This window comes from Crocuta crocuta, unplaced genomic scaffold (assembly GCF_008692635.1).
Source record: "Crocuta crocuta isolate KB4526 unplaced genomic scaffold, BGI_CrCroc_1.0 scaffold687, whole genome shotgun sequence".
NCBI lineage: Eukaryota > Metazoa > Chordata > Mammalia > Carnivora > Hyaenidae > Crocuta > Crocuta crocuta.
In genome coordinates this window covers 3,059,911-3,078,807 of record NW_027530182.1, presented here as the reverse complement: position 1 = coordinate 3,078,807, position 18,897 = coordinate 3,059,911, and the positions used below count along the sequence as shown (strand labels likewise).

Below are 18,897 nucleotides of genomic sequence, written 5' to 3'. Positions count from 1 at the left end.
CCCATGGCATTTAAATAATGGACTTGACAAGTGCCAATATATCAGGAGGATAGATTTTGCCTCAGAAAATTCTACATGACTAATAACCTCAATATAAAATGTGAGCCTGTACAGTATAGAATTCAATATAAAATGTGAGACTGTACAGTATAGAATAAGTCACTATAATCGGGGAACCTACAAAATAAAAAAATGAGAGTGTAAACTAGAATAAAGTCCACTCCCCACAGAGAAGCCCCAGTTCTGAGCAATCTCACTCATCCAGGGGACATATCAAAACCACAAGGCACAATGGCTAAAGGCCTTTGCACTGACCTATTTGTAACTCAACAGCATCACTACTAATTACTCTTTAAAAAATAAATAAGTAGGGGTGCCTGAGTGGCTCAGTCGGTTAAGTGGCAAGACTCTTGATTTCAGCTCAGGGCATGATCTCACGGTTCATGAGATCAAGCATCCCACAGGGCTCTGTGCTGACAGTGCAGGAAGCCTGCTTCTGATTCTTTCTCTCCCTCTCTCTCTGCCTCCCCCCTACTTATGCTTACTCTCTCTCAAAATAAATAAACTTTTAAAAAATCTTTAAAAATAAATAAGTAAATTAGTAATATATTGGAAAGCTTTTTTCCCCATAAGCTTACCAAAAAATAACCTTTGAATAAATACTTACTCCTGAATTCTCATAACATTTCTGAACAACCTACTATTGCATATCTTATAGTTCTTTCTAGTGTGAGGCAACAATATGGTTCTGTATTTGTAAATGGCTTTTTAGGCAGGGGCAGGCCATCTATAGCTGTTGCTACTTGCAGCAGTTGGGGAATGCTATGCTACGATGCTGTCCCACTGTTTCTCTCCCTTCTTATCTCTCACAGCGGCCATCAGTGTGTCTGGCACTTCTAGCAGTGGCTTAGGCGCAAAGAGCCTTGGAGTTCCATCATTTCTGCAGAAACTTTACTCAAGTTACTCAGCCTCCAAGTTCCCAAATGTTAAGTGGTTCAGCATCAATACGCCTTCTCCCTAGAGAGAAGTTAAAGTAGTAAAATAAGCACATACATTCTATAAAATGCTACGGTGTCACCCCACATTCATCAACAAAGAGGGAAAAGTTAGTGACGTGCCAGTTTGAGATGAATGTTAGTGAAGAATTATCTAAGTCGTTAATAAAGAGTCAAATCCTTACTTTCCACAGAAGACATACAGATGGCCAACAGATACATGAAAAGATGTTCAACATTATGAGGGAACTGCAAACCAAAACCATAATGAGATGCCACCTCACAATTGTTAAAATGGCTATTACCAAATAAGACAAGACAAATGCTGGCAAGGCTGTGGAGAAAAGGAACCCTCATGCTCTGTTGGTAGGAATGCAAAGTGGTGCAGCCACTGTGGAAAACGGTATGGAGTTTCCTCAAAAAAATAAAAACGAACTGCCATATAATCCAGTAATTCTACTTCTGGGTATTCATACAAAACAAACAAATAAAAACACTTGAAAAGGCATATGCACCCCTGTGGTTCACTGAACCATTATTTAGTCAAGGTATGGAAACAACCTAGTATCCATAAATGGATAAAGAAAATGTGGCATACACACACACACACACACACACACACACACACACACACAATTATTCATCCATAAAAAAGAATGAAATTTTGCCATATGAAACAACATGGACAGACTCTGAGGGCATTACACTAATGATGTAAGTCAGACAGAGAAAGACAAATACCATACTATTCACTTACATGTGGAATCTAAAACAGAGCCAAGAAACCAAGCCCACAGATACACTGAACAGACTGGTGTGTCAGAGGTGGGAGATGGGCAAAACAGGTAAAGGGACTCAAAAGGTACAAAACTCTCAGTTATAAAACAAATAGGTCATGAGGACGTAATATACAACATCAATATAATATTGTTATTATGTTACATCAATATATTTTTACATTAACAATATACTATAGTTAATTTTTTAAAGAGTTTGATAGGAGAAATTATTCAAAAGACCCTGACACATCTTTTAAAACAGAGGTAATGTCTCCACGTAGAGAAACACGTATCAAAATCAAACTTTAAGAACTTTTAAACGGGGGCGTCTGGGTGGCTTAGTCAGTTGAGCATCCAACTTAAGCTCAGGTCATGATCTCATGGTTCGTGGGTTCGAGCCCTGTGTCTGGCTCTGTGCTGACAGCCAGCTCAGAGCCTGGAGGCTGTTTCAGATTCTGTCCCTCTCCTGCTCATGCTGTCTGTCTGTCTGTCTCTCTACTCTCTCTCTCTCTGTCTCTCAGAAATAAATAAAACACTAAAAATAAAAAAAAACAACTTTTAAAGGAAAACTATTCTTTATTTGCTGTACAAGTGATTTAGAACAAATCTGTTTTTAAGGTATTTTTTCTTTTAAAGATGGAGGAAGAGAGAAAAAGAAAGAATGGGGGGTAGGCAGGAGAATGTACTTATTAAGTTTGGGAAACTATGTAGCCATACGCTGCTTCAAGAATTCTCAACATTTTATGATAGTCAGCCTCTGGAAAATCCTGCAGTGCAGAAACATGCTTCCTTTGTCTCATCCCGTATTTCTCCAACTTACATGGTCTTGGTATGAATCTCCCCCCCCCCCCCCCCATGTTCTCCTATTTAATAGAAGACTCTTCAGACAGCAGGTCCTAAGCTGAGGAGTTGTTTTATTTTGTTTTGTTTAGTAATGTGTATGGCCCTTCTCAAATCTGATTCAGAACCTCAGGTGGTGGGAAGCCAGTAAGATGCATCACCAGGTCTGGGAACCACTTTGTTGGTTTTCAGTGACTTGCAGAGATACTAGGCTGGGGTCCGAATCACAATGAAATGAAGCAGGAGGCAAGGGTTGAGCATCTTCAAAATGATGATGCAAGCAAAAGTGAAGTCATTTAATCTACAGAAACAGAGGTGCACAACCTCTTCCAGCCTACAGATGCCGTAACAATCAGGACTTCATGGTTCCAATAGTCTGCTTAGGAACCAGAGGAGACTACACACTGATACAAATAAGATTCTCTCTTGCATAAACAAATAACTTATTAAGTAGCTTATTAAAGCATATTTTAATACCCTGCATTTAAACACACAAATCAGACTCACACACCTCACCTTCCACCAGTAATGCCCAATGATGAGACAAGTGTCCTGTAAAACTCTTCTACTTTTAAGAGAAGCAGCTATGGGGCATCTGGGTGGCTCAGATGGTTAACCACTACACTCTTGATTTCAGCTCAGGTCATGATCTCATGGGGTCATAGGACTGACTGGACCCCACATTGGGCCTGTGCTAACAGTGAGGAGCCTGCTTATGATTCTCTCTTTCTGCCCCTTCCTCTCTAAATAAACAAACATTGAGAGAGAGAAAGAGGGACGGAGGGAGGAAGGGGGGGAGGGAGAGAGAGAGAGAGATTGACAGAGAGAGAGAAGCACCAAAGAACACAGTGCAGAATGTATAAGTAACAAAGTTCAATTATGTTACATCCATCTTAACTCAAAAATCACTCATAAAGTGATTTTTTTTTTAAAGTTGAAATCTTTGAACACTTAAAGAGGACCTAAACCTAAAGCTTTGGAGAAAACAAAAGCATCAGTTCAGTATACACTTCCATCAGATTATTAGGCAAGAAAACAAATTTCTTGAGACAGTCTTCAACTCTGTTTCTCAACTTACAAGTTAATGTTGGCTCCAGAAATTAGAAGAGATTCTGCAGAGACTGGAAAAACAAGCTTTACTCCAGAAATGACTTCACAGCCTATTTGTCTCAGGGCTCGAAGCACTTTTCATTGAAGCCATTAAAGAGTGCCAGGCCCAAGAGAAAGCCAAACCCTCCATAAAGGCGCACTTGTGCCCAACCAGCAGCCACCCTCTGTGCTCCCGTCCATCTTGCCAGATGTGTCCCTTCTGGGAGGATGCTGAAAGTCACCTGCCCATCTCATTATTGAGACTGTGTTTCATGGTCATGGTCCTTCCATTCTATTCTATTTTGGGGCAGACAGAGGAGGTAATAATTTTCCATTAGTGGCTTCCTAAAGTTCACATTTTCTGTCCTCAGAAAAGAAGCCCAGCAGAGACTATGAACAGAATTCTGCATTCAAGTTCAAAGGGTATCACATGGAACGTCTCCTATCCTCTTACCGTGTTTCCATACCACCTCATTCTTTTTTGCTGAGATGGCACTGTCTACAGGCCTTTTGTCAAGAAGCCCAGAACTGACGGGGGCTCCCAGTATAAGGGCTGGAGGAGGAGACTGACCATCTTACACCAGATTACTTAGAACATCTTGCCGAAATACTCTTCTTCGATGCTAGACGTGTCCTAGCTGCCCTCCTTCCTTTGTGCAAAACACAATCAAAGTCAGGACACACTCTTTCCTAAGGATAAGACTAAGGTTCTGGGGAAAAGAAATCTTTATATAAAAGAAATGCCAGCAAAAGTCATTAGCAATATTCTTATTTATGAGGTTCCTACACTTCTTAGAGAAATAGGGAAAGCAGCCATGCATTCAGAAGAAACCCAGGCAGCACAATTTAGTGCAGGGCTCTTTGGAGAGCGAGGCAGGCATTCACATACTCCTAAGCTAAATGTCTAACGGAGCAAACTCACATTGCCTTATGGCTCTAGAATTTGGTGGAAACCGGGTTTACTCCCAATCTCACTGATGTCTTAAAGATTCTTCTTTATCATGTTTCCCATTTAACCTGAGGAAGTGGGGATCAGAACAAGAAGTAAAGATGATAGGGCAGAAAGATAATTTAGTGATAAATACAACAACCTAAAAAAGATGAGGAAAAAAATGTGGAAACACAAATCTTATGGCACTATTACCTGGCATATAAGTTTTCAACTTATTTTACTACTACTATTGTAGTGCTTCTTTTCCAATATTAGGCATATTACAAATGTGTTTTATGGCCTGTTTCTTTCACTTAGGAGTAATCATGAACATTTCCCTACACCAATAAATACTGCCCCATGGATAAAATGGCTATAGACCTTCAGTAATATAGACATTCCAAGATTTATTTCCCCATTTCCTATCACTTGACATTTACACTGCTTCCAATTTTTCACTACAGTAACTACCAAATTGAACAACTATGCACCAAGTTTTGCAAGGTTATACATTTACTTTCCGTGGACAGATTCCTGAAAACAGAATTACAAAGAAGAGGCCTGCTGATCACCTGAAGTGTTACAACAGTTTACACTCCCACCAGCAAATGAAAACACACATTCTCACACCCTGGCTGACTCAGAATGTTACCTATCCTTCTAATCTATGCAGATCTAAACGATGAAAAACGTCCGATGTTGCTATCTGGCTTCCATGATTTTTCTATGTGTATCATGGCCACTTGTAGTTATGTCAAACATTGCCTTTCCATATTCTTTTCTATTTTTCCTACTAAGGTGTTCTTATTTTACTGCTTAATTGGTCCTTTTAGATATTTCTTAGTTTGACATTTAAAACTGGAATAGGACTCATAGTTGAGAATAACTTGGCAGTTACTGGTTCTGAAACCAGCTAACCTGGATTAAATCCTGGTTCTGCCACTGAAGCTTTATGACCTTGGGCAGCTTAACCTCTCTGAGCTTCAGTTTCTTCACCTCTAAAGTGGGGCTAATAATGTAGCAACCTCTAGGGCTGTTATATGTAAGTAGTTAATGAGTTAAGATAGTACCTAGCAATGCTAGCCAGGCTTACAGTTAGGAAAGTTCATTTTAAACCTACAATTTTATGAGATCATGTTTGTTTGTTTGTTTATTTTATTAATGTTTATTTATTTTTGAGAGAGAGAAAGAGACAGAGCATGAGCAGGGGACAGAGCATGACGTGAGACTGGAACTTACAAACCGTGAGATCATGACCTAAGCCTAAGTTGGACGCTTAACCCACTGAGCCACTCTGGCGCCCTATGAGATCATGTTTTCATTTAACTTTTAAATTAACTCTTAAAAATATGTGATGTAGGGGCACCTTGGCGGCTAAACTGGTTAAGTATCCGACCTCAGTTCAGGTCATGCATGATCTCACGGTTGGTGGGTTCAAGACCCACATCAAGCTCTGTGCTGACAGCTCAGAGCCTAGAGCCTGCTTTGGATTCTGTGTCTCCTCCTCTCTGTGCCCCTCTCCCACTTGTGTGCATTCTCTCTCTCTCTCTCTCTCAAAATAAATAAACTTTTTTTAAGTACAGAAATAAACAGATTAAAAACATATACATTAGCAGAAATAAACAGATTAAAAACATATACATAAGATAACCCCTTTTAATATATATAAATATGAATACATAGAAAACAGTATCAGTTGAATGCTCACAATGGGACAGGCATTGGGGACACAATGAAGGACAGAAGAGACAAGGTCCCCTTCTTTATTTCCACCCTTGAGGATACCAACAAGGAAACAATGGGAGCCTGCAGTGCAGTGGGCCAAGTGCTACACTTAAAAGAAGTGTACTGGGCAATTTTCATTGCACATGGAAAGGCATTTAACCCACACCATATGAAGCAAAGATAAATCTCTCTGAGAAAATATCAAGCTGAGACCTTCAAGAGGAGTCGTGATTAGTCAAGCGTAAAGTAGAAAAAAGGGAAGGGAGATTTCTACAAAGAGTCAGTATGGTTCAAAGGCTCAACGGCAAGTAAGTTTGTGTGGAATAAAGCTGTAAAAGCTAAGCACATACAGAAAGAGTTGTGAACAATGAGACTGGATTGGTAAACAGGGGCCAGATCACACTCCAAATCCTTAATGGGCCTTCGAAGGGCTTTGTGCCAGGAGCCATAAGGAGCCACTGAAGAATTTTAAGCAGAGGAGCAACATTAGATTTGTTCTCTGGAAAGATCGCTCTAGCTACACTTAGATAATGAATCAGAGGAGAACAAGACCAGCATAAAATATCAGAACCTAAACTCATGCCCAGGACTATATTACTTCATCTGTAGAACTTAGCAGTTGCTGAGAGTAGCAATCAAGTGACTAGTGACTTGGCTCAGGTCTTACAAGTCCTTAGAATGGGAAAACTATAAGGAGATCTGAAGTTTCTGAGCCTCTAAGTCTGGGCTCCTGATAACCATGTTCTATAGAGCTTAATGATGTGTGGCCTTTCATCGTTTTCTAAATGATTTCAAGAACTTCTTTCGAAGTTGCCTCCCATCTGAACATTATGCACAGAATACGTGACTCAGTGCTGCTCTAGGCAAATGGCCTTCCCTTTTATGGTACATAATTAGATCCACTGTCATGGGCAGAAAATTCCTTGATAGGCCAAAAATGGCCAACCATTTATATAATGGTCAAATCGTGGGAGGGGGCATGTTTCAAATAATACAACTGGTGCAGACTTGTGTCCTTAATAATACTGATTCCCTCAATGAGGATAACATTCCCTTTATTGTTCTCTCACCATTCTGATTTAGTGAGAGACAAAGTCTCAGTGTATTGTTAGGATACATGCTGCTTACCTTATACGTTAATCTCCTTTTTAACAAAAGCAGAATAAACTTCAAGCTCACAGATTTAGTCCAGCAAGAGTATCTAGGACTTAACATTTCTGTATGATAATTCTTATACTTTTACTTATGAAAAGTGAGAGTGACTTTCCCATTTACAAAAGTAATACAATGATTCATATTTAAAGTTAAGTCAGTAATGTAAAGATGACATAGATGCCCAAAACTCATGAAGATAAAACTGAGTAACAATTTTGGGGGACAAATTACCCCACCATAACCATGTTAAGTCTACTGAAGCTGACTGCCTACATTCACTTTATTCTTTCATGGCAGCAACCAGCAGACACAAGGACATCAGATACCAAGAATTTAGATGTTATAAAAAGCAAAACAACACATATCACATAATATCAGCATAATTCATTGCATCAAAAAAGTAGAGTAACAATCATCAAATTCAGACAAATGCACTCATGCAGAGATTTAATGATAAGCTTTCTGTTTAAGATACCATCTTCATTTAAGATGGTTTATGGTAAAAAAAAAAAAAGTCTTTATATGTGTACATCTGAGACACAGAAAGCTGAAAGAGCTTGTAAAGAAATGAATAAAATACATCCACATTGTTCAAGTATTTTGTGATCATTTAAATTTTACAAAAAAGGACAAGCTTCCCCAGCTTCTGTTGCAGCTGGAAAAAAGGAGCTTTCCATATCTACATGAAGAAACTTAGAGAAGAGTGATGAGCACGGTAAGTATCTCTCTGAAAAATCTGGACTAGGTTTATGGTGAAGGTAATGACCAAAAAAAGTGAAAAATGGAAATTTCAGATTTGTGAGTTTCAAAGGAACCGAAGATACATAGAGAGTAGTGGATGGGAGGAACAGTAAAGGGCTCAACGGCAAACGATTGTTAAACTTAATTTAAAGGGGCAAGAGAGACACAACTGAGGTGCAAGGTTGAACATAAGAAGCAGAACAGAATGTCTAGATAATAGGCTATCAACTTCCATGAGTACCATCTTGATGATGGTATTAATGAGGAACATCTCCAGAAAGTACTTCCATTAGTCAGTCTACAACATGATGTAGCAAAGGGTCCACGGCCAGCAAAGGGTTTGGGTTTGTAGGTCTTGCCTAGAAGTAACCGCTTAAGCAGTTTAATAAATAATATAAGTATGTCCAGCAAGTCACCATACACAGCATTCATTCAACCTCAAGAAGCACACCAGGGTCACTTCAGTAAGCAGCAAATGCAGAGAATACAAGGGTGAAAGCTGTACCCGCTCTGTACTCAATTCCAATTGGATGCTTCACCTTCCGGTTACTTCAGCACTCTGATATGGACCAGGACTGACTATTCTCTCCCCAGCCAAGCTGCCCAACTGACACCACATCCTTACGGGACATCTCAGGGGCCGGACCTCATCCTTTCCAACATATGCCTGGCACTGTCTACCAGCTGCACTTAGAAAATCACTCAGGGCTATGGATCTGCAAGTCATGTCAAAGAGCAAGGAACTAACCTAACACAGACAGACAACACGAAATGTGCCACATGCACCTGAAGTCCTCAGTACCTTAATGGACGACTTCAAATTACCACGTAGCTGTTTGATGTGCCCGCACTAAATATGGGCATCTCAGCATGTCTGTGTTGGCACAGGCCTTCCACAAACATAGGAACAGATGCAGGGTGAACAGTCAACCACTCCACTCTAACCAGTAAAAATCCCTGATGCTTTGATGGAGACTAATAATTCAAAAAGCTCCTCAATGTTCTACAGTCTCTTCATTCCAAGGTCAATGAAGCAATCACTGTACTAGCAGCCTACCAAGCTAAGAGGCTCCTCAGAAAGTAGTTAACAGCCTCACTGTTTACAACTGATCAGCAACCACAAAAGGAAATGTGTATTTTACCAGGAAAAAAGATCTAAATATATAAAAACCTAAACATTATAGGAGGAAACATCTGTAAAATATAAAATGTATTTAAAAAGGCATATGGAACATTGGGCCTTATGTATAAGAAAAGCTGATTCAACAAATGAAATTTAAATTGTGCCTCTGTGTGTGTGTACGTAGATATATGTACGTACATACACAGACACTCAGAAGCACACACACAAATGGGTGTATTATAGGCACATAGACAGCAAAGACTTCTAGGTTTTTACCACTACTCACTTCTACATTCTGGGTACACTGCTTGACTACACTTTCCAGCCTCCTTGCTTCTTCCCTTGCTCTTAGGTATTCCACAGTTTGGCTACGTGAGCTCCAGCCAACTGAACGTAAAAAGAAGGGACTATTTTTTCTACTAATTTTCTGTTGTTGCATAAGAAATTATCATAAACTTAGCAGCTTAAAAACTATAGTCATTTATCAGCTCACAGTTCTACAGGTCGCAAGTCTGGGCCAGCTACACTGGGTTCTCTGCTCAGGGTCTCACAAGGTCAAAATCAAGATGACAGCTAGACTGGGCTCCTATCTGCAGACTCTGGGGAAGAATTCTCTTCCATTCAGGTTGTTGGCAGGGTCCAGCCCTTTAACACTGTGGGTGTGATGTCCCTGTTTCCTTGCTGGCTACCATCTAAAAATTGCTCTCTACTCCCAGAGCTGAGTACATTCCCTCTCACATGGCTCCTCCCTCTGTAACAGGAGCAAGTCTGGTCCTTCTTATGCTTCCAATCTTTCTGACTTCCCCTTTCACTACCAACCAGCAAAAATGCTCTGCTTTTAATGGGTTCATATGATTAGATTAATCCCAAATATACAATCTCCCTTTTCCCATACAGAGTAGGAATTTTAGGAGGAACAGCTTTTCATAGTGACAGGTTGACTCACACTCAAATAAGAGGGTGCAATATGAGATATGAGAGCATCCTGCCTACCACATTCTTTGTCCAGGCCTGGCTCACAGAAATCTCCCATGATTGTTCCAACATACTCTTTCCTTTGGAAATCTTGAAAACCATGTGTTAAAGATGTTAAGAACCCCCAGTCATCCTGAATCCCTGAGGCATACAATGGGAAGTAAGAAGGAAAAGAGCAATGGGCAGTAAACATCTATTAAGATTTTTGGTTAAATCNAAAAAAAAAAAAAAAAAGATTTTTGGTTAAATCAAAGCATGAGGCTCTCTTACAAAGTTCTGATAAACACAACCAAACCTACTGGTTGAAAATTAGATACAAAAAAGATTCATTGAATCAATGGGATCCAAAAAGATTCCACTGTGGTAACTAGCAAATGGGAAATCCCCTAAGTTTCTGAAGGAATTTTGTTGCCCAAATCGGCCATGAGCCATGAGTAGTTAAAAGCCTGGAACTGCAAGGGTGTCTGGGTAGTTCAGCCCGATGGTTAAGCATGGAATTCCTGATTTCAGCTCAGGCCATGATCTCATGGCTTGTGGGATCAAGTCCCATATGGGGCTCTGCACTGACAGTATGGAGCCTTCTTGAGATTCTTTCTCTCCCCTTTCCCCACTCACATGTGCACATGTACGCTCCCACTCAAAATAAATGAACTTGATACAAAAAAAGCCTATAACTATAAAAACCCCAAATATTAACTAAACAGGAAGCCAACTAAAGAAGCTACACAGCTTCCAAAGAGGACACACTCCCTGTCACCCTCTTTAGATTTTGGCCAAATAGAAGAGAGAACAAAAGAATCCCTGATTGCAGAACCAAGGTAAAACCACAGAACTTCCTCTACTACAGGGGCTGGGACCCAGAATGCTTACCCGGAATGTGATATCACTATATGGACAATAATTGCCATGACTCCCAATCTTTCCTTCTCCAAACGGGAGTGGTCACCGAGGACAATGTTTCGTGAACATGAAAAAGTATAGGCAGACTAGTCACGTGTGCCTAACAAGCACTGTACTTTGATACTGAGATATTTCTTAGTATTATGGAACTGCTCCAAGTAAGATGTGTGGGGAAGATTCAGTTTGAATTATAAGAAAGATACTTGTATTTCTTTCAGATACCATTATTCAGAAGAGGCCACAAAATACTGCCGAGTGGTCCTTCAGAGACCGGAGCATCTAAGCAAACCTCCTAGGAGCTCACTGGTCCTCACAAATTATAGAAAGCTTCTCCACAGTCATCCATCCCATATAGAATTTGACCTGGGGCTGGGCAGAGGGGGGTGAGAGCGAAGCAACTAGATATCATATTCAGAAGTTGTATTTAAATGTAAAATCTTCATAAACAGTAAATTTATTTCATGAAGCATCAGACTCAGTTGATGATTTAATGTCATTTGAAAATATTTTATCAATATTCTACAAGAACACTTACGGGGCTTACGATCATGACATTTTAATAGGTATAGCTGTAGCTTTCTTCTTAGTCTTTATTATCCATTATAGACCACATAAATCACATTTAAACATCTGGACTCCAAAGGGATTAGGGCAATAAAGAAAATCTAAACCAAAACACAATATATCGATAAAGGTTGTACTGTAAAATTCTAATACTTCATATTTTGTTTCCTGCCGCCTTAACAGCCTCACATACAACGAGCTGTGAGCAACCCACCCAGGTGACCACAGTGATATGCACCACTGTGATAAGGTGGTTCCCACCACAAGTTCATTTCTCAGCCTTCCCCTGACTATGACCTAGTAACATTCAAATGCACCAACAAAGTGCCCTCTGCCTTTTCTGGTGTTCTCCACCCTGACTCCAACAAAGACACTCGCCCACTCACTTGTCTTTGCGCTCTCTCTTGGCCACCACCTGCGTGGCTGAGCCCGCTCCCTTGGCCCTCCTCATATGTGGCCCCCCCAGTGTGCAGTATGTCTCCCTGAAACCTGTGAACTTAATAAACCTTGTTTTCCTAAGCTCCTCCTGGGTCCCCTCTTGGTACCACACCCAAGTGATCATTATCACACACAACAAAGATACAAAGATACAAATGATGAAATGAATAGAAAGGGGGAAACAGAGAGGTCAAGGAAAACCTCTGATTTCTTCCTCTCCAGAAGCCTGCCCATCTGGCCTTACCTTGGGAAGGAAAGCCCCACCACTTTACACCCTGGGGCTGTTCTTAAACTCTGCCTCCTCCAAATCTATTTATTCAAACGAGTCTTGCCCTCCTCTCTCACTTCCTCAAGCTGCCCACCCTAACGATAGCCATAGGGTTGCATGAAAGCCTGGGAATCTGAATGCAACACAAGGAGCTTGGCAGAATGGACTCTGGTCTGCCAGTTGAACCTTCCCCCCCCAACATGCATCAATATTAAGTCCCTCTCTCCTACAATGACATTTCTCCTCAAAACAGTCACCTTTTCCCCCACCAAGTCTTGATGCATTTTCAAGGGTGTTTCTAGTTCATTTGGGAGGTATGTACTTCAAAATTTTCTGAATAGACAGTAAAGTTCATGTGAACTCAATTTAAAACATTAAAGAATAACTCTGGGGGAAAAGCCTTGCAAAAAAATGTAACTGTGTCAACAAAAAAAAACTTGATCAAGAAGAACCTCAGTCTCAAGAGAAATTATTTTCAGCAGCCACTTTCATTTCAAACTCCTCCACAGGCCCATTTGCCAAGTGTATCACTAAGTCAGAGCTCATTGACAACTTTTTTTTTTTTTTTTTTGCATGGTTCAAGTTATTATGCAAGCATGGCACTCTCACAGACATTATCTCATTCAACTCTGACACTTTTTGAAAGGTTTTTTTTATATTTGATTGCCCCTAAAATTAGTTTAGAGGTGGATGCATTTTCAGCAGGTAGTCTAAAGCCAAGTAATAAATAGATGCAAGTGTTATTGTTAAGAACCACCCCCTTCTCTCCTAATGACATGAATGACATGATCAGTTCATTACAATGCATTTACTGGGGCACCTGGGTGGCTCAGTTGGTTAAGCGTCCAACTTTGGCTCAGGTCATGATCTCACAGTTCATGAGTTCAAGCCTCACATCGGGCTCTGGGCTGACAGCTCAGAGCCTGGAGCCTTCTTCAGACTCTGTATCTCCCTCTCTGCCCCTCCCCTCCTCACACTCTGTCTCTCTCTCTCTCAAAATAAATAAACATCAAAAAAATTTTTAAACGCATTTTTACTTTGGGAGAAGGGGACAGGATAGGGATTAGGAATTTCTTTAAGTAGCTGATGACAAGGGATGCCTGAATGGCTCAGTCACCTAAGCGTCCAGCTTTGTCTCAGGTCATGATCTCATGGTTCTGACTTTACACCTTGCATTGGGCTCTCTGCTGTCAGCACAGGGCCCGTTTATGATCTTCTGACCTCGAACCCCTCAAGGTCCCTCCCCCCACCTCTCTCTCTCTCTCTCTCTCTCAAAAATAAACATTTAAAAAAAGCTGATAATAAAAAAAAAAAAGAAGCTGATACTTAGTGCTCAGTCAGTTAAGCATCCAACTCTTGATCTCAGTTCACATCCTGATCTCAGGGTCTTAAGTTCGAGCCATGCATTGGGCCCCATGTTGGGCTGTGCACTGAGCATGAAGCCTACTTTAAAAAAAAAAAAAAAAAAAAAAAAAGCTAATAAAAAAGCAGATGACAGGCTAAAACTTTTCCCTCAGAAAAATGCACATATAAAATGTGGCATTTAATTTTAGAAAATATATAGTCCTGCCAGTCTATTACTGACCCAGGCTAAGAATCCATCAAAGAATGCCTGTATAGAAACCCTGTGTGAACAAAAAAAGTCATATTTGAGATTGTGAAGGCAGTAGAGATTTTACTGCTTAACTGCAGGCAGTTAAGGAACTGAGGACCTCACTAAAAGTTATAACTAATTATATATTTCATTAAATACCTTAACAAGTTTGAAGTCTCACCAAATCAGTAAATGCATAAACAGATGTATACGACATTCTCCTGAGCTAAACATCTATATGAAATACAGCACTTTAAATATGATGCAAGCATGAAGAAATTAGTTACACAGAAAGGCATAAAATATCAATGAAATTAAAATTTTCCATACTCTGGTATGATGAATCTGAGTGAGACAATAATCATGCACCAGACTATATCATAACATACAGCCTAACCAAATATTAGTTTTTATCATTAAAAAAAAAGACACAGTCTATAGTAGGTATATATCCTAACCAAACTTATTTAAAAGAAAGCATATCTCATTCAATGCAATATAAAGCTGTTATTATAGACTGAATTGTCTTTTTAATGCTAAATTGAATGCAATATTTAGAAGAACACTGTGGTGAATCCTTTCACGCAAATAATGGCTGTTATGGGTTATGTGGCCCCCTCCAAAAACTTCTTTTGTTGAAATCCTAATCCCCAGTACCTCAGAATGTGACCTTATTTTGGAAATACGGTCATTGCAGATGTGATTACTTAAGCTAAAATGAGGTCATATGTTCTTGGGTGGGTCTCCAATTCGATATGACTGGTGTCCTTAGAGAAAGGGAAGATTTGGACACAGATAGGAAGAAAATCATGCTAACGTGAAGACAGAGATCAATCAGGGTGATCTTGCAAACAAACTAAGAAAAGCCAAAGATTGCCAACAAACTACTAGAAGCTAGCAAAGAGGCCTCAACAGACTCTGGCCGAGGGCCTTCAGAGGATCGTGGCCTTACTGTCCCCTACATCAAGACTCCAGAAGTGTGAGATAATATATTTCTGTCCTTTAAGATACTCAATTTGATATTCTGGAATGGCATTTGTACAGAACTAATATGATGATCTAACAAACAGTACTCTGTAACAAACTTTGACCTGTTTCTACCAAGCAAGGTATGTGCAAAACAAATGCTTGATTTTTTTTAAAAATTAAGTATAGATTTTATAATAAGAGCATGTTAGCTGGAACCAGACAGCTATTTTTACCTAATATGCTGACAGTTTAAACAAGTGAAAAAAAATTGATATTTCTCTTGCTAAAATGAAATCTCAATATGAATAAAACTCACTAAAAGTAGAATAATACAAGTTCCTTTGTCCTATTTTACAGTAACGAAAAAGAGAGTTCCTTATTTATTCTAATTGTGTGATTGATTATATCCATAAGCAATAAAGTAATAAAACATATTAAAGTAAAAAGATAATATTTGCTCTGTTAATATATTCTCAACCAGAAAGTCTTTCCCGCTCTATAAACTGTCTTTAGTGAAAGCATTTTCCCCTCCAAATATCAGAGAGATGAAAAAAATTGCCAGCAACAAAGTAGAAATAATCAGTTCCAAACCAAGAGAACAGCCTTGACATTTCTAATTAGAGATTTCAAATCCATCAAATACTAAAGGCATACTGCTTTATTAATACAAATATCACTTTCAGATATGTTTCACTTTCAGAGAAACAAGAAAAATGTGTGTCTGAAGAGGGGCCCTTCACTTAAGAATATTGGCCATATAGGGGTGCTTCGGTAGCTCAGTCGGTTAAGCGTTCAACTTCGGCTCAGGTCATGGTCATGCCCTTCCGGAGTTAGAGCCCCAGTTCAGGCCTGCATTGGGCTCTGTGTTGACCACNCCCCCCGCTCTCTCTCTCTCTGTCCTTCCCCCACTCACATTCTGTAGCTCTCTCTCAAAAATAAACAAATGTTAAAAAAAAGAACACTGGCCATATAATCCAGCATATCTATTCTCAAAAGGAACTAATTCTAGGTGTAAAGCTTACTTTGTAGATAAGATCAGGTTCACGGAACTGTGTATGGAAAAATGGCTTAAAAAGTAGGACGTAGCTGTTCCCCCTAATATCTTTGTCACACGCAAACACCAGCACTGGCTTTACACACCCTTCAAATATACATACATACACAGGAAGAATAATCTTTGCCTGGGGCTAAGATTGTGCTCCATTAAGTTTTGGATAAGATACTGTGTTTTGTTTCACTTCTAAAATGAAAGGCTTTTCAGTAAAAAGAAAATGACTCAGTGACTCTGCAACTGAATCAGGTGTGAATACTACTCTTGTCACAAGCAAACCTCCTCCAACAATCTAGTAAGTTCTTTCATATCACACAATTCTAGTTTTTTATTCTGAACTTCCGTGTTACATAGAACTTCAGGATTTGGCTGAAATGAAGCCATGTGACCATTCTCTGTTAAGGTAGCAAAACTAAAAAGCCTAGCTTCCATAATTTCCTCAAGTGTCATTATTACTAATACAGAGAACAAGATCTTATACTTGTGGAATTATTTTTAATAGTTTATTGTCAAGTTGGTTTCCATATAACACCCAGTGCTCATCCCTACAAGTGCCTTCCTCCATGCCCATCACCTCCCTTACCCTCTCCCCCACCCCCATCAGTCCTCAGTTTGTTCTCAGCATTCAAGAGAGACTCTTGAATAGAATTATCTTTAATGTTAACAGCATTTATTGAACACTTCCATGTGTTCTAAAAACTCCTCTGTACTGTCAATTCTAGGAAGTGGATATTTAACCCCATTTGGCAAGGACACATTCAAATGTTAAATAACTCGTTCAAGATTACTGACAGCAGAGGTGGGGGTCAAGCCTTAGCCTTTCCCAAGGTTCCTAATTGCCTTTTAGGGCACCAAGATTTGCAGCTGAAGTCCTCAGAATCAAAGAGAAGAATGGATGTGGTGTCCGTAAACTCAGGGCTAAGGTCTGCTTTAGACAAGTGACAAATACCTGAAATTAAATAGGTTAGTGACTTCAAAGAAGTCCTGCCTGAGAATTTATGGTAGCACCTGTGCTGGTTCTGTAACACTGAAGGAATCTGAAGTCCAGAGTTATCAAAGGCCTTCCATGTTACACCAACAAATATTTACAAACATTCTGTCAGAGAGGACTCAGAAAGATCCAATTTGAAAAGCAAAAACAAAAACATTAATGGGTATTTATACTGAAATCATCTTAGTTTTCTCAATTTCCCAAAATGACAGATAAAACATTCTAGAAAGGCAGGGAATCTGAATGGCTCAGTCAGTTGAGCCGCTGACTTCAGCTCAGGTCATGATCTCACCGCTCCTGAGTTCCAGTCTCACATCGGGCTTTGTGCTGACAGCTCAGAGCCTGGAACCTGCTTCTGATTCCATGTCTCCCTCTCTCTCTGCCCCTCCGCCACCGGCACTCTGTCTCTCTCTCAAAAATAAGCATTAAAAAATGTTTAAACTGGGGCGCCTGGGTGGCTTAGTCGGTTAAGCGTCCGACTTTCGCTTAGGTCACGATCTCGCGGTTCGTGGGTTCGAGCCCCGCGTCGGGCTCTGTGCTGACTGCCAGCTCGGAGCCTGGAGCCTATTTCAGAGTCTGAATCTCCCTCTCTCTCTGACCCTCCCCTGCTCACGCTGTCTCTCTCACTCTCTCTCTCCTAGAAATAAATAAAAATATTTAAAAAAAGAATGTTTAAACTAGGGACACCTCGGTGGTTCAGTCGGTTAAGCATTTGACTTCAGCTCAGCTCATGATTTCATGGTTGGTGGGTTCACGCCCTGCATCAGGCTCTGTGCTGACAGCTCAGAGCCTGGGGCCTGCTTCAGACTCTGTGTCTCCCTCTCTCTCTACTGCTGTGTCTCCGTCTCTCAAAAATAAATAAACATTAAAAAAAATTTTTTTTTTAATTTTAACTAAAAAAACCTGATTCTACAAAGTCAAGTGAATAGTGATGGACACCACATGTGGATGTACAGGAGGCGAATTTCATGCTGCATCTGTCCCCTACCTTAACCAAGATTCTGTAAAATACAACCCTCACCTTTTCTGGATGTGGTTTAAAGTAGGATTGTTACTGTGGTAGCCTCGGAAAAACCTCACCACTTCTGAGAAATTATTGAGAACGCCCAGAATTTATCGAGAAAGCTCAGAAATTATTCAGAAAGGCTAAATTATGAGAAAGATTAAAGAAATCAACAAAGTCCTTGGCTAAAGATCCCTTAAACTAGAACTGTTTAGAAGGGTAAAAAAAAAAAAAAATTGTAACCACCCTCATTACATAAGAAATAGGTCACACTGTAAGTATTCACTTATCTTTCTCTATGTAAAATTCTTCAACAGAGCCCAAGGAGATTCAAAGTATTAGAATCTCAATTAAATAAGGTGTAATCACAGCTTATTAACCCCACAGAGAAATATGGGCACATTCAAGATGTAAAAGGTTCACTAAAAATACTACTTAGAAATAGATGAGGATTTGGTTGCGTTAAGGCTATAAAACCCATGGGAAATATTTAAAGACGCACAAACTGCTGGTCAAGCCTCGGCCTCAAAGGAGTTTCACCACTGACTTCTCCAAGGAAAAGTTAATGCAGGAGCTTCCCAGAAGGAAGCCTCATCCCCATCGCTCAGGCGCCTGGGGACAGCATGGAAGGAGAGGCTCAGAAAGCACAGTGGAAGAGCACAGACGGCCGACATCACCGCAGTCACCCCAGTGCGGGCCACCGCTCGTGCCAGCACTTCCCGGGACAGCGGGGGGCACCAACACCGCAAGGTCACTGGGTAAGAGA

General features: G+C 40.1%; 1 protein-coding gene across 1 annotated transcript in view; it reads right to left on the bottom strand.

The window, feature by feature from the left end:
• SH3GL2 (SH3 domain containing GRB2 like 2, endophilin A1) overlaps window positions 1-18,897 on the bottom strand; it is a 208,836-nt gene that overhangs the window by 189,291 nt on the left and 648 nt on the right. The window lies entirely within an intron of this gene.